The sequence below is a fragment of the Acanthisitta chloris genome, unplaced genomic scaffold, assembly GCF_000695815.1.
Source record: "Acanthisitta chloris isolate BGI_N310 unplaced genomic scaffold, ASM69581v1 scaffold366, whole genome shotgun sequence".
Lineage (NCBI taxonomy): Eukaryota > Metazoa > Chordata > Aves > Passeriformes > Acanthisittidae > Acanthisitta > Acanthisitta chloris.
In genome coordinates this window covers 53,898-67,481 of record NW_008679524.1, presented here as the reverse complement: position 1 = coordinate 67,481, position 13,584 = coordinate 53,898, and positions in this window count along the sequence as shown.

Here is a 13,584-nt window from a genome sequence, read left to right as displayed (position 1 = left end):
CTGTGAGTGATATTTTTAGTAGCCTTCTGGGTGTCAGAGGAAGTGGCACAGAAACAACAGAAATCAGTCGGAGAACATCTAGATTTTTCCTCTTTTCCTTTACATTCTTTTGTTCTGTATATCTCAGTATGACAATGGCAGTAGAGCAAATAACTTCAGCACTGTATTATACAAAATATGGGAAAGAATAAAGTAAAGGTCCACATGGGAATGATAATATTTATATATGAATGTAGCGTACAAAATGTGTTTATGCTACTGAGATTTAAATTTCCATATCTGACATATTGGTGATTTGTTTTGCTTTGATTACATCCCGAGAAGCAGCACAAGAAATGTATGCTGTTAACAGCTGATACATTGAATGTCATGTTTAATGTTTTTCAATCCTAATCAAAATATTTAATATTTTCTTGTGGTTTCTTCTGTATAATGCTGAAATTAAGGCCAATGAAACATCATATTTTTTAATATTCCTTAGGAATTCAGGAGAACATATAAATGACACATGCTGGGCTGTTTCAAGCATTTTGGTATATTAGCATAAACATTTCATTTTGAAAACATATGCATAAAAAGCACAGTGGGATTGTAAATTTGGCGTTACCATGCCCCAGAGTGCTTATGCTTATGTACCAGTGCTAGGAAACAAGACCTTTCTTCCAAAAAAAAAGATAATTTTGGCCAATAAAGAGAATTTGATAGGGGTATTTTGCAGGTATAGAAATGTTTATCAGTGGAAAAGCTCTGCAGGACAAGGTTCTGCATCTCAATAAAACATAATTTTTTTTAAAAAAAAGAATCTATGAACAATTATTTAATATTTCAGGTGACACAGCTGTAAAAGAGTAATATTGTCTTAATAATTACTCCTTCACTCTGTTTCCATTCCTTATGTCTTATCACAATGGTTCTCTATTGCATTAGTGTTTGTTCTTCTCTTAGTTAATTTAAATTTTAAGAAGAAAATGAGCATCTACATTTTTCCTGGGGAGAGAATTCTCTAGTTTAACAAATATCATTGCTTTGATATTGAATGTCCTTATAGTCCCTCTATACATCCCTATTCATAATTCTAAATTGATTTCCCTTGTTGACCACATTTGATATTTAGACTTTTTTTCCATTGGTATTCTCAAATTTGAGTAGTGCAATTCTAATGTGGAAAACTGTTTGGTTTTCTTTTATTCAAATAATTTTAAATATTCTGTAGTTCACAAACAGACCACTGGTTGGATTAATTCTTAACCTAGGTCATAGAATAAGAAACTTTAGGTTTTGACAAATTCTTTGCACCACAACATCTTGTCCTTCCTTCTGTTTCGCTTTTCACTCCATAATTTCTAATTGCAGAACCATGGGTGATGCATGAACAGAAAAGAGACACAGCTTGACTTCCTGCTTCAATGCTGTGTTTAAGGCATGATTAAGTATGAAAATGATACTTTTACTAGGAGACTGAGTGAATATGATCTTGAATACACTGGCAGTCAATAAATTTGGAATCTCCCTTTTTGTTGAACTATTTACTAGGCTAGAACTGTATTGCCTGTTAGCAGTCACAAAATATATGTAAGTTTGTATCTTAGAAGGAGAAATTGTGCTGTAAATTATTTTGAAGTTACTACACAAGGTTCTTGAATAATAACAAGTAGTTCAGAAAAATGAAAGTCTCGTTTGGGAATTAGTCATCTTTTTAATACAAACAATATAATATTTATAGGATTGGTGGCTGAAAGAGGTTTGAAAGTGATCACTGTTGATCCAATGATACACACAAACTTAAGTCTTTTCTAGTTTTGTGATTCTTCCCACCGCTAAAACCAATAGCATAATGCAGACATATAAGAAGACTTCTCGGTTACCCAAGTTCTGTTCTTAGTCACTGACCACATTTCTGACAGTCCACTGTCTTTTCCTTGATCAGTCTGTTTGCATTCTGTGACTCCTGTCTTTAAAATGTGATCAAAATGTTTGATTTTGATTTTTGCTTTCAGACTTCCATTATCTTTCATCTTCCCACACATATATCCTTTTTAATGTTATCATTCTGATATGTTTGTCTTTCATGATATATTTTGATGTTTCCCAAATTGTCATTTTAAATCTGCGATGCACAGTAATTAGTGAAGAACTTGTATATAAATAATCTTCTTTTGTCCTGCTCTTTCTCCCAAAATATTTATTGTACTAAAGTAACAAAATCTATTTTTTATTAATTTTAAGCATTTAAGTGCCACAAGAATGCTTTATATCCTCTGATAAGCATACTTAGTTTTTTATAAAACTGAAACAACATTACGTTAATTATTTGCAAATGAAGTTATATCCTTCTAAACTTCAGTAAGTTGCCCATGTCATTTAACCTCCAGTTCGTTGTTTGGAGTTTTTATAATTAGCTATTTAAAACCAGTTTATGCATGAAAAGATATTCAAATAACTTAAAAAGAGTTAATTGAAAAAATGTAAAGCTTGATCTCATAGTTTTTTTTAGAAACTCAGGTAGCAGGCTTAAAGCAAGTGCAAGCTTAGACAATAATTGAATAGAAGCTATTTAAAGCATGAATGGAATAAAAGGAGAGTTTTAAAAGCTTCATGGATGATAGATCTATTAGTGGCTATTGAAATGATGGTCCAGAACAGGGCAAGATGTGTATTGAACCAAGGTCTCCTCTTTCATTTCTAGAGGCTTCTTGTTCGAATTTACTGGTATAATACAGAGGAAAGAATGCATGTCCCTTAGTTTAGAAAAAAAAAACCCAAGAAAAAAGAAACAACAAACCACTCAAAAACCCCAAAACAAAACAAAACAAAAAACCCTCAACAAAAAACAATCATCCCAGAGAGAGTGAATGAGTCAGTCTGTAATAAATGAAAGTATAGAAATTGAAACATTTAAGATAATCTCATTATTGTTGTACATCTCTTAGGAAAAAATAATAGTGCCCCAATTTCTAAAGCAATCTGAAAGAGCTGAACTGCTGGAGGAATCTCTTTGTGTGTCAGGAGAAAGAACAAAAGAACACTAATTTTCTCAGTCTACAGTCATGGATTCTTGCATGAACAAGAAGATTAGTTGCAAATCAGCAACAGCAGTAATATTCTGGAGAGCAGAACCACATCCATAGTTGCTTCAGTGAGAAAATTAATGCTACATAATCAGAAGGCAGCACTACTCTGATGTATATGTATATATAAGATATTACACAACAGTAAATAATTTGCAATATACTCAGAGGATGCAGGTGAAAATCCTGGAGTTAATTGCAAAAGATAGAAGAAGGACAATGGAAAAAAGGACACTCAAAAAAAATGGATTTGTTCTTGAACCTGGTAGAACATGCCAGTGTTGTTTAAACCTGCTGATGCAAGCACTACAAAGAATCAGTGATTTAAATATCATTTAGATTTATGCACCTAGATATTTAAGCAGTGTACACTCTCTAAAGGATCTTTATACAGTTTCATTCTATCACTCACTTACATCACACTCTATAAGGAAAGAATATGATGCAATGGGACAGATAGCTATCCAAATCCAAAATAATTTGCCCTAGAGGGAACAGAAACTTAAATCTGCAGCTGCTAACCATAATGCAAAAATCACTTTATTGTGTTCTTCTCAAATCTGGAAACCACTGGAACATTATCAGTGAACTTTCATTTTTATAAGTCTATTTACCCATGTCCGCAGTGGCCTTTTTCACTGGGATATTTAGAACAATAATGGAATATGGAAATAAATGGAACTTTGGGCCTGATTTCATGATAATGTTGAAACTTGAGATAGTTGCCTATAAAGGTACTCTGCATCTGAGAATTGCCGGGAAACAAGACTTGGATGAGACCAAATCAGAATCAGAAATGCAACTTACTTTGAAACAGTGAATGACTGGAGTCAAATGTTATGTTCTTGCTCTTAATTTTTCCCATCCAGGCCTGCAACCTGACAGTTCAGAGACCTCAACTTTGGCAGGATAACCATGACATGGCAGGCATTTTCTTACTATCTAACATTTGACTTTTGTGACCACTGGCTTCACAGAAGTTGTGTGCAGTAGTTTAAAGAACAGTAGATATTGAAGAGTCTCAAGATAAATTGTTATTTAATTACATAATAAACTCTATTTAGAATGTGCTTATATTATGCATAATAATTTTACACTACTTTGTTGCAAATTGGTTTATCTAATAATTTTGAACTAGCTGCTTGGAGATTCTGTTCTTCTGCCCCTCTGGGTATGCTGACAGTCCTGTCCCAAAATTCAGACAGTGTGTTGCCCTACTGGCTGAAAAGTGAGATTAGAAGAATGTTTTGTCATAAACTGAGTTGCCATATTTGTGTGCATATGACAAAACTGAATTGAAAAAAGCATAAATTGGCAAATTTCCCTAGATGTAATTATAGGGCATGTCTGCACATCTACCTTACAAATGTTGCTATATGAAAATACACCGAATTTGCAAGAAATAAAGGAGAACTTCTGTTAATAAACAATTAAAAATTAATTTGGCATTTGGATTTTGAAAGCTTATATTGCAAAATGGCATCAGAAAGTTTTCTAGTCTTTGTCAGTCCTGATGAGAAGGGATTCATAAGCCTAAAAGCTTGTCTGGTTTTATTAAAGCAGTTAGTATAGTTGGATAGAAGATATTACCCCTTTCCTCAGACTTTCATTCTATTACAAGTGTATAAATCTTTTTTATAGAAAAGTCCTTATTTGCTAGGTAGAAATAGATCACCTTTCTTTTTTCTTCCTCCACTTCATCTAAGACAGTATAGATTCACAGGGTTATTTTAAGAGCATTTAAAAATCTGTGCAAAGAGTCTTTCTGCAAATTATATATACAATATATAATACTGTCTAACCTTTTAAAATGTATTTAAACCTGCTTTATAGGATTTTTCAGGATCAAAATCTTAGTTTACATGCAAATATCTGGTTTAAAACGTCTGATGAGGCCTTTATATAAGTAAAATGCATGTGTGAATTACATCAGATCACATCACTAGTATGAGCATGTGTTTGTATTGATGCAATGCAAAACTCATTTTCATTTAATTTTTAAGGCCTTTTCAAACAATCAAGGGAGAGATCGTTATCACCAGAGTTTTGTTGCCTCTAAAAAATTATAGTGTTCATAATACTTTGCAATGAGTTTGGTGTTGGTAAGTGCAGCAGCACATCACTGATTTTGGAAGAAAAATGCATTGGTTGAAATCTGGCCCTTATTGGTAGTGCTGTGCAAAACCTGGCTGCAAGACAGTGCAGGGTTGGCTGAACATCAGTGACAACAAATATTTTGGCACTATTGTACAGAACGGCTGAAGGCATTCAGCCATGGCACAGAAGAAAGCACAATGCCATTGCTTTGGAAATGATCAAACTTCCCTCTTGGTCAGTAAGTTGCAGATGGCAGCATATGTGTTAGCAGGTGGGGAAGCTGTTTACTCTCTTTGGCTCTCACTCTGGATCCTGTTGGAGGGTGCCATGCTGCCTGGTGTCCATTCTGTATTTGAGCATTAGCTGAAACAAAGCCCTTCACTTCCACAGGGGATGGGGTTGAAAAGCCTCTTCATGTCTTGTTTTGTCTCTGCATCTCTGCTGAGTGCTATCCAGGCTTGTTCCTAAAGATTTGTCATTAAATAGCAAATCTGGAAATGCTGGGGAAAATCGATTTTTTTTTCAGCAATCAAAAGATAATGTCTCATCAAGAAATCAAACAGAAGTACGTGGAAGGAGTCCTTAGAAACAGAAAACCAATCAATTCTGAAGGATTGGAGGCCATCTACTGTTGGGTGCTACAACCTGATATTCTTCCACTGGCTGCCTCCTCTGTACCACTGTCGTCTGCTTTAAATGAAAGATTAACTTGTAGGTTAAAGCTATTTGTCAAATCTGAGCATATTCCTGCAGTGTTTAGAGCTTACTGCACATTTCCTTGCCTATCCTTTTCATTTCGTACCTGGAATTAAAAGCCTTTTTCATTCTCTTTTCTGCAGGAGGCAAGTCTGGGAAAGCTACTCAACTTGTCCTCCTGAAACTATCTTGAACCTGTCTCCAAAACACATACTTGTCCAAAGCACAACCTTAGTTTGGATAGGATCTTTCACACATAGTGTCACATGGAAGGTCTTCCTTTCAGATGCCTGAAATTTGTGGAGCAGTAAGAGCTAATTGAAAGCTAAATTTCTGATTATTTTAGTCAGCGAAAGTACATACATTAATGTCTCCTAAATGGTTACCTGTCCTCAAGGCAGTGTGGCCTCTGAAGAGCAGAGCAGTCCTCTGCTCTTGTCTTCACTACTGTTCTGCTGGGTGTCCTTGGGGAAACTGATGCACAAATAAGTGCTTTTCCTACCTGTAAAATGGTGATAATGACACTGACCTTCTTTGTAAAAAAGCTCTAAAAACTAGGGATGAAAAGCATTATATAAGAAGTAAGTATTATTATTGTTGCCCCTAGCAACTAGCAGCCTGCTTCCTGACAGCTGCAAGAGCAATTATCAAGTGACAAAAATCCCAGTCCTAATTTCCTTCTCACCATTTTTGCTTGTGAAACTCTAGCTTTCACCTCTTCTTCCATTACTATGTACCAAAAATGTGCTTATGTGATGCAGTGTCTGGGAGGGTCATTTTACCTCCAGCTGCTAGAGGGAAAGGAAGGCTGCAAGGATCCTGGACAGGTTTTCAGATCCCGTGTTGCTCCAAAGACATTCTTGCACTACTCGAACAGATCATAAATTGTTCCTATTCCAGTCTAAATGTCTACCGGTAACTCAAAAGGTAAAACATAAATTGTTCCTATTCCAGTCTAAATATCTACCAGTAACTCAAAAGGTAAAGTGAAGGACGGAACTATAAGCAGTGAACAATGTTATTATCATTTTACTCCCACCAAAAATCAAAATCTGTGCAGGCTTACGTTGTACAGCCTGTCATTCCCTGGTGAGAAGTGATGGGAGAAATACTTGGCACACTGATTGTAAAAGCAAATGCTTTTAAAATTATGGAGTTCATTCCAAGCTTGATAAAGGTATATTAATATATGTGTTATGACAGGAACTGTGTCAATTTCCATGATAAAATGAACAAATCAGGAATATGCTCATATTTTAAGTTACAGGACTGTTATGAAAATGTATTTCCTGCTAAAAGACTGCACGAGAAAAAGACATTGAAGTTGTGACAAGACACTGTCATTTTTTCAGCTTTTACTGGTGATCTGAAATTTTCTAAAAGGTATTCTAATTAATTTTGCTGGAAGGGGGAAAGGGTGATGCATAGTTCTTTGCTTTGAATGGGGATGGTGGACAGACAGGGAGTAAAAGGAAAGAAGTGCAGGTTCCTGGCTTTCCTCTGCTATATGGTGCCCTGCTAGAGCCAGTAGGCTGATTCCAAGCAAAGACATTCACTTCCCCTGCAGAACTAATGTCAACATGATTTCTTTGGAACACAAGAACATTGATACTCACAACATTCTTTCCTGCATTTTAATTTCTGTTAGATTTTAATGAAGATGCAAAATCCCAAGTTTGAAAGTAATTTATAAGTAGAGTTCAGACCTTGTTTGAATTATGATTCATGAATTGAAACTGAAGTGTAAAATATACTTTGTAACAGAAGAATGCTATAACAACATAAAACAATCTGTGAAATCAGATTGGTTTTTATCCTTTGGTCTGCACAAAGTTCACTGCGTCTTGTATTCTGCCATGGGTTTTTCCTTTTTTTTCCATCTCTGCTTGGATATGTGTGGTACCTAAAAATTGCTGTTGGTTAATGTTATAGATAATAAAGTGGGGATTTTAAAAAATACATGCATATGTACAGACTAATCCATACATATAGAACAAAAAAAAGATAAAACAGGTGCATGCAAAGTAATATGTCATGTTCATGAAGCATTCTTCTAGAATTTATCTCTTTCCCATTCAAAAAGTAATATGTCATGTTCATGAAGCATCCTTTTAGAATTTATCTCTTTCCCATTCATCTTCCAATAGCAGAGGCAAAAAGTTTGATTTCCACATACTGATCTTTTTTTAATTCTTCTTTCTGGAGCTGCTCAACTTTGGGTCTTTATATATTGGAGTACTGTTACATTTTATGTTTTACAACTGAGTTTGTAGACAAACACTTAGGTGTGCTATCTGTCTGCTTAGCACAAGTGAGGAATGAAGTGTAAATGTAACTTTAAAATACAACTTTCAGTGTAAATTAGACCATCAGCAGTTGAAATGTCTTTGGTAGAAGAAAAGGTATTAATGTCTGTTGTCATCAATGCATAAAAAAAACACTGAGGGAAAGTTTCATATGCTTTTTTTTATTTTATGTGTGACGTCTGTTGTCATCAATGCATAAAAAAAAGCACTAAGGGAAAGTTTCATATTCTTTGTTTTTATTTTATGTGTGAAAATTCTGTAGTGAAAACAGCTATAAAATGAAGGACTAAAACTTTTAGGCATGTTTGTGTATGGTGGTGGTTGCACTTAGATTGCTTAATCTGGTGTAATCAGGAGTCTGTTTCAGCATTTCACTGAAAGATGTAACCTTCTGTGGGAGATTGTTTACAGCATTTATTAAGACTAAGTCTATTAATTAAGACTGTTTGTCAGGATAAGCTTTTAACTCTATGAAGATACTACAAAAATCAGTTTAAGTGAAAAGAAATAGAAAACACATAAACATTACAAAAGAAGACCTGGACCTGACTTGGGGTTTTACTTGGAACATTCACTTGGAATTCTTCTGTGTTCAGTTTTACTCTTTTTTTTTCTCCGTTTATTTGTTCTTTCTGTGTTCAGTTTTACTCTTTTTTTTTTCTCAGTTTATTTGTTCTCAACCTTGGAGAGCCCATTCAAAATCGATTTAAATCTGTTCAGTTTGATCACTAAATCTAACAGTATTTCCTCAGGAGTTGCTAAATTTATCTTGACCCTTGGCAGTCACAAGCAGTCTTTTTGCAAGAGATTATGAGTCAGTTTTGTAAATCCTAAGTGTTCCCAACTACTTCTTCACCTTTGCAGTGAACCACAGCAGATCTAAGTGGCAGAGAAGTAGATCCATGGTGAGATTAACGTCATAAAAAATTACTTTTCTCTTGAGCCTTTTCTAAGGTCCCATGGCCTTTAACTTCTAGTGAGACATGTCTGAGGTTTTAGGCAACCCCATGGATCTAGAACTTTGTTAAACATTGTTGACTTCACAGAGGATGAAGTTGCGCATAAACATGAAAAGTCCAGTACTTCCATGACTCAGTTCTCTCACAGAGGGAGGAGCATTTGCAGAAGCATCACTGCAAGGAGGTCCTACCACTCCTCTCTCTTTTCTTCCTGATGCTTAACCAGAATAGCATATTCCAGTGTGCCAATCAGCACTTCTGCCCATTATTTGGCCTATAATGTTTGCCTGTCCAGCTGAATCTTAGTCTTTTTTGTTGAATCTTAAGTAAGTTTTACCCATCAATGTCATTCATCTTAAAATGCAAAGAAGCTAATAACTTCATTAGTACCATTTGGTATTGGACAACTCAGACATCTTCTACATCAGTCAGCTCCCTCTACTCCTCTGGGGTAGTAGTAGCCATGCTGGATCTCACCTAGTTTCTCTAAATGTGGTCCAGTGAAATCAACAATAGCCGTCAAACTCTAAGAGGCCTCTCATGACCTTCTTTTCCTTTTCTGTATCTTTGGAATTCCAAATATGACTTAACAGCAGGATCTAGGTGTGATTTTGTCTGCAGGACGTAGAAAAATCATGTAGCCATTTTTTCACTGATGGTTAAAGGAGATGACTTACCAGTAAGTGGGCTTCAAATTGAGTTGTCCAGGTTTAGTATCCAATCTCCTTTCTTTCTCCCTCAACATTCCTATTTATTCATTGAATGATGAACTTAGTATTGATATCATAAAAATATTGTTTAAATGATCAAAAAATTGATGCCATTGAATGATGAACTTAGTATTGATATAATAAAAATATTGTTTAAATGATAAAAAAATTGATGTCCATAATTTCATCAATCTGAATTTTTTTCTGGAAAATAGAAGTTAATCAAAGGGTGATCCAAAGTTTTTCTGCCACCTTTATAATCTGAAAAGGTGGGTTCCTAGATTTGCCAATTTGCTATGCAATTCCTGTTAGTTACTGTATCTGGCTGTTTGTTCACAGTAGTTTCCACTGTGAGCACAAATTCCTCATCTGTGATATGCTGTTTACTGTGTCATTTCAAATAAGAGAGTAAAAGAAAATCCATTTTCTAAAAAAAAAACTATTTTAAGCAAAAAAAAAATATTTTCTGCAGCCCATTTGAATGAACAATCCCGAAGAACCACCAGTTAGGCATGTCAGGTGATAAACTGTCAACTGCTTTTATTGATTTTAAGAATGCTTGACATTTTTAGCAATTTTAAGAAATTCTTTGTTTTGCTATATCAACTATGTGAATTTCTGTGAGGTCTAAATTCATATAGGCCATTTTTTTAAACATGTATTGCTTTAAGGAATACAGGGCTCTTAGGCTCACTACTGAACTAATAGGAAAGCATGGGAACCTAGAGTCAGAGAAGAGGAGGGAGGTAACTTTTTTGTTGATTTTCTGGACTTTCTGGTCTCCCCAAAGTACCACAGTAGTACCATAACATAATGATACTGAGGACGTATCTCTAATAGAGCTTTCTGCGAGGTGTGGTGACTTCTACAATACTTCTTTTTTCTTTCTGTCACTGAAGAAAACAAAGCCAAACCAAAACCAACCAACCAAAAAACCTCCAAACCCAAAAATACATAAATAAGATTATTTCTATGTAGAAAATATAATTTCTAATTCAGTTTTATATGTCTTAAGGAAGAATAATTTCTTACACCCTCTTTCTTTCATCTTGCCTTCACTAGTACCCTCTTTGAAATTATGCTGGTACCCTTTGATGTGTCCTGAACTGTACTGTCCCAGTCCACTTGTCACATTTGGGGGAAGATTATTTTGAATTACTCTGAGCAGCACATGGGATAAATAATGCAATTCTCAGGAGGTTTAACAAGAAGTAATTTTTGCTTATAAACTCTGTGTCACCCATGTGGAATAAGACACCTGGCAAAAGGCAAGTCAGTAAACTTCACAACATTCAAAAGCAGTGCAAAATTTAATTCAGCACACCTTAGAGAACAAAGCTCTTAGCCAGGCATTGAACATGGCACCTAGTGAGTCATTAAGGGGTTCCTTCTCAGTTTGGCTTGTAATTCATATATTGAGAAGAAGATAACAAACAGAGAGAATAAGAGAGAAAAACAGATGAGAAAGAGAGTCACAACCTGTGCATACAACCTAGTCTCAACAGCTTCAAATCCAGGGTAGCAGAGCACCACACAACATGTCTCACTGTCCTTTTATCTGTTCCCTTTGCCCAGGGCCCTCCCCAGCATGAGCTCACACTTGCACCTGCACTTTAAGCAGAGTCAGGGTGCTATCAGCATCCATCTCAGGGCTTGCAGCAAGGCCACATGATTGACTGACACCATTTCAGGGCTTGCATCAGAGCCATGTAGTTGACCAATGCAAGCAGTCCCTGCCACATCATAGTTCACCCTGTTCCCCCCACTGCTTTCCCACCTGGTTGCTTTGAGCCAGGCAACCTTTCCTACAGTCTCTGACACTGAACCAAGTCCTTAAAAACTTACTCAACTCTACGGCGCTATACCTTGTCTGTACCTGTTCATGGTTGAGGACAGATGTATTTTCATTTTCCTCTCTTCTGTCACTTTACTTTGCTCTGTGATATTCAGACTTCTGATGACAATTTACAAGATTGCTGAAAGCTCTCCTCTTAGTCCAGTCTACTGTGTAAGATGAAGTCTGATGTGCAATTTTTGTAAATCAAGGATATTTATCCCATATTGTATTTCTATTTTGGTTTTGTTTGTTTGTTTTTCTTACCCCCACCCTGATAATTTCTGTTCAGGGACATGGTTGGTTGATTGTCCTTTTTTTTTTCTTCTATCCCATCTTAAGGCAGTGCCTTAAAGTTATGGAAACTGAATTCAAAGACTAATGGATTTCTGAGTACTTTCACTTTGCTAGTGACAATGTTGAGAACATGCACACCGTAAGTCCTTTGCCTTCTCCTCCAAAAGACAAAACCCAGAAATATGCATTCTTATGCTATGAAGCTCTACACTGATGTCTTGCTTCTACATCACAACAATGTATATAGCTGCCAGGTTATTCTGGCTTTTTGCGTCACTGAATTTTTTTCGCAACAGTGTTGCAGACCTGAAACACATCTCACGGAAAGCTGTTCAGGTGCCAGTTTGGAGCCCCAATGACAAACACACACATACCTATCCCCACAAAAAGAAGTTCAGTGTGAGAAAAATTGAGACATATCCTTGAGGCTGACAGAGGAGTATGGTAAAAGGATAAAATATATAGTAGTAAAGGAATATTTTTGATATATAATCTGGAAATCAGCATAGTAGAGAGGAAAATTTTAGGCAGGAGTATGTTCCTGTGTTTGGCTGACATGGCCTTGGCTTTGGCCTCTTTATTATCTTTTTGGTAAGGGATGAGTGCTTAAGTGGTCCACATTCCATTGTCAATGTCTATCTTCAGTTTCTTTCTGAAAACATCTGAATAATAACTCAATAATATTGAGAAAACCTTAAACCATTATTATTATGGACCTCTGTATGAAATTGGTTTTCCCAGAAGTTGATATTAAAAATGGAAATGCTATGGATAGTGTACATCCTATATTGTTGACATCTGTGGTTCTTTTCCATACATTTGAGGTTTCTTATTTTTCTTTTTTAAACAAACTGGTTAGCCCTGAAACTCAATTAGAACATGTTATCCTGTGTTGTGAGAAAAAAAATGTACATTGCATAAAAGCTGATCCAGCAAATATATTTTAAACACATATATATATATATTGAATAACTGCCATTAAGGCTTTAGGAAATACGCAAATGTATGCACTTCTTTGAAGGAATATAACACTAACATTTTAAATAAAATATCAGTTTGACTTTGGTTTTATTGCTTGGCTCCCTTTGATTTAAAGGAAACTATTAGTAACATGTTTGGTTTCCTAATTGTCTCAAAGCCTGAAAATAAGACTCAGATACAAAAGCCTTTCTTTCATTATTGATGTTTGCTTAATTATTCAGTTTCTGAAAGGCATATTATAAAATCATTTTCATATCTACCAGAACAAACCTCCATAGTTCCTTAAATCCCCAGGCATAGATCTGTTAAATCCTCTCACTGGTTACCTGTTCACATAAGAAGGCATGTGGGAGTGAGTTTCTCATATTATTATGCCATATAGTAATACACATTGCAAGACAGAGTGTGTTTATTTATGATAACTTTTTCAAAATCGTTTTTCTTTTTTCTACACTGCATTCCCATTACAGAGCACTCTCTCCATATCATTCTTGCACAGTACATTTCAACCACTAATCCAATATAAGAAGATGCATTCAAAAAAGAAGTATTGCACAATGAGCAGTTTCCTTTGTTCAGAAAGATTGGACGGTTCTTTATGATTAACAAATTACATGAGTAAGTAGTGGTTTTATA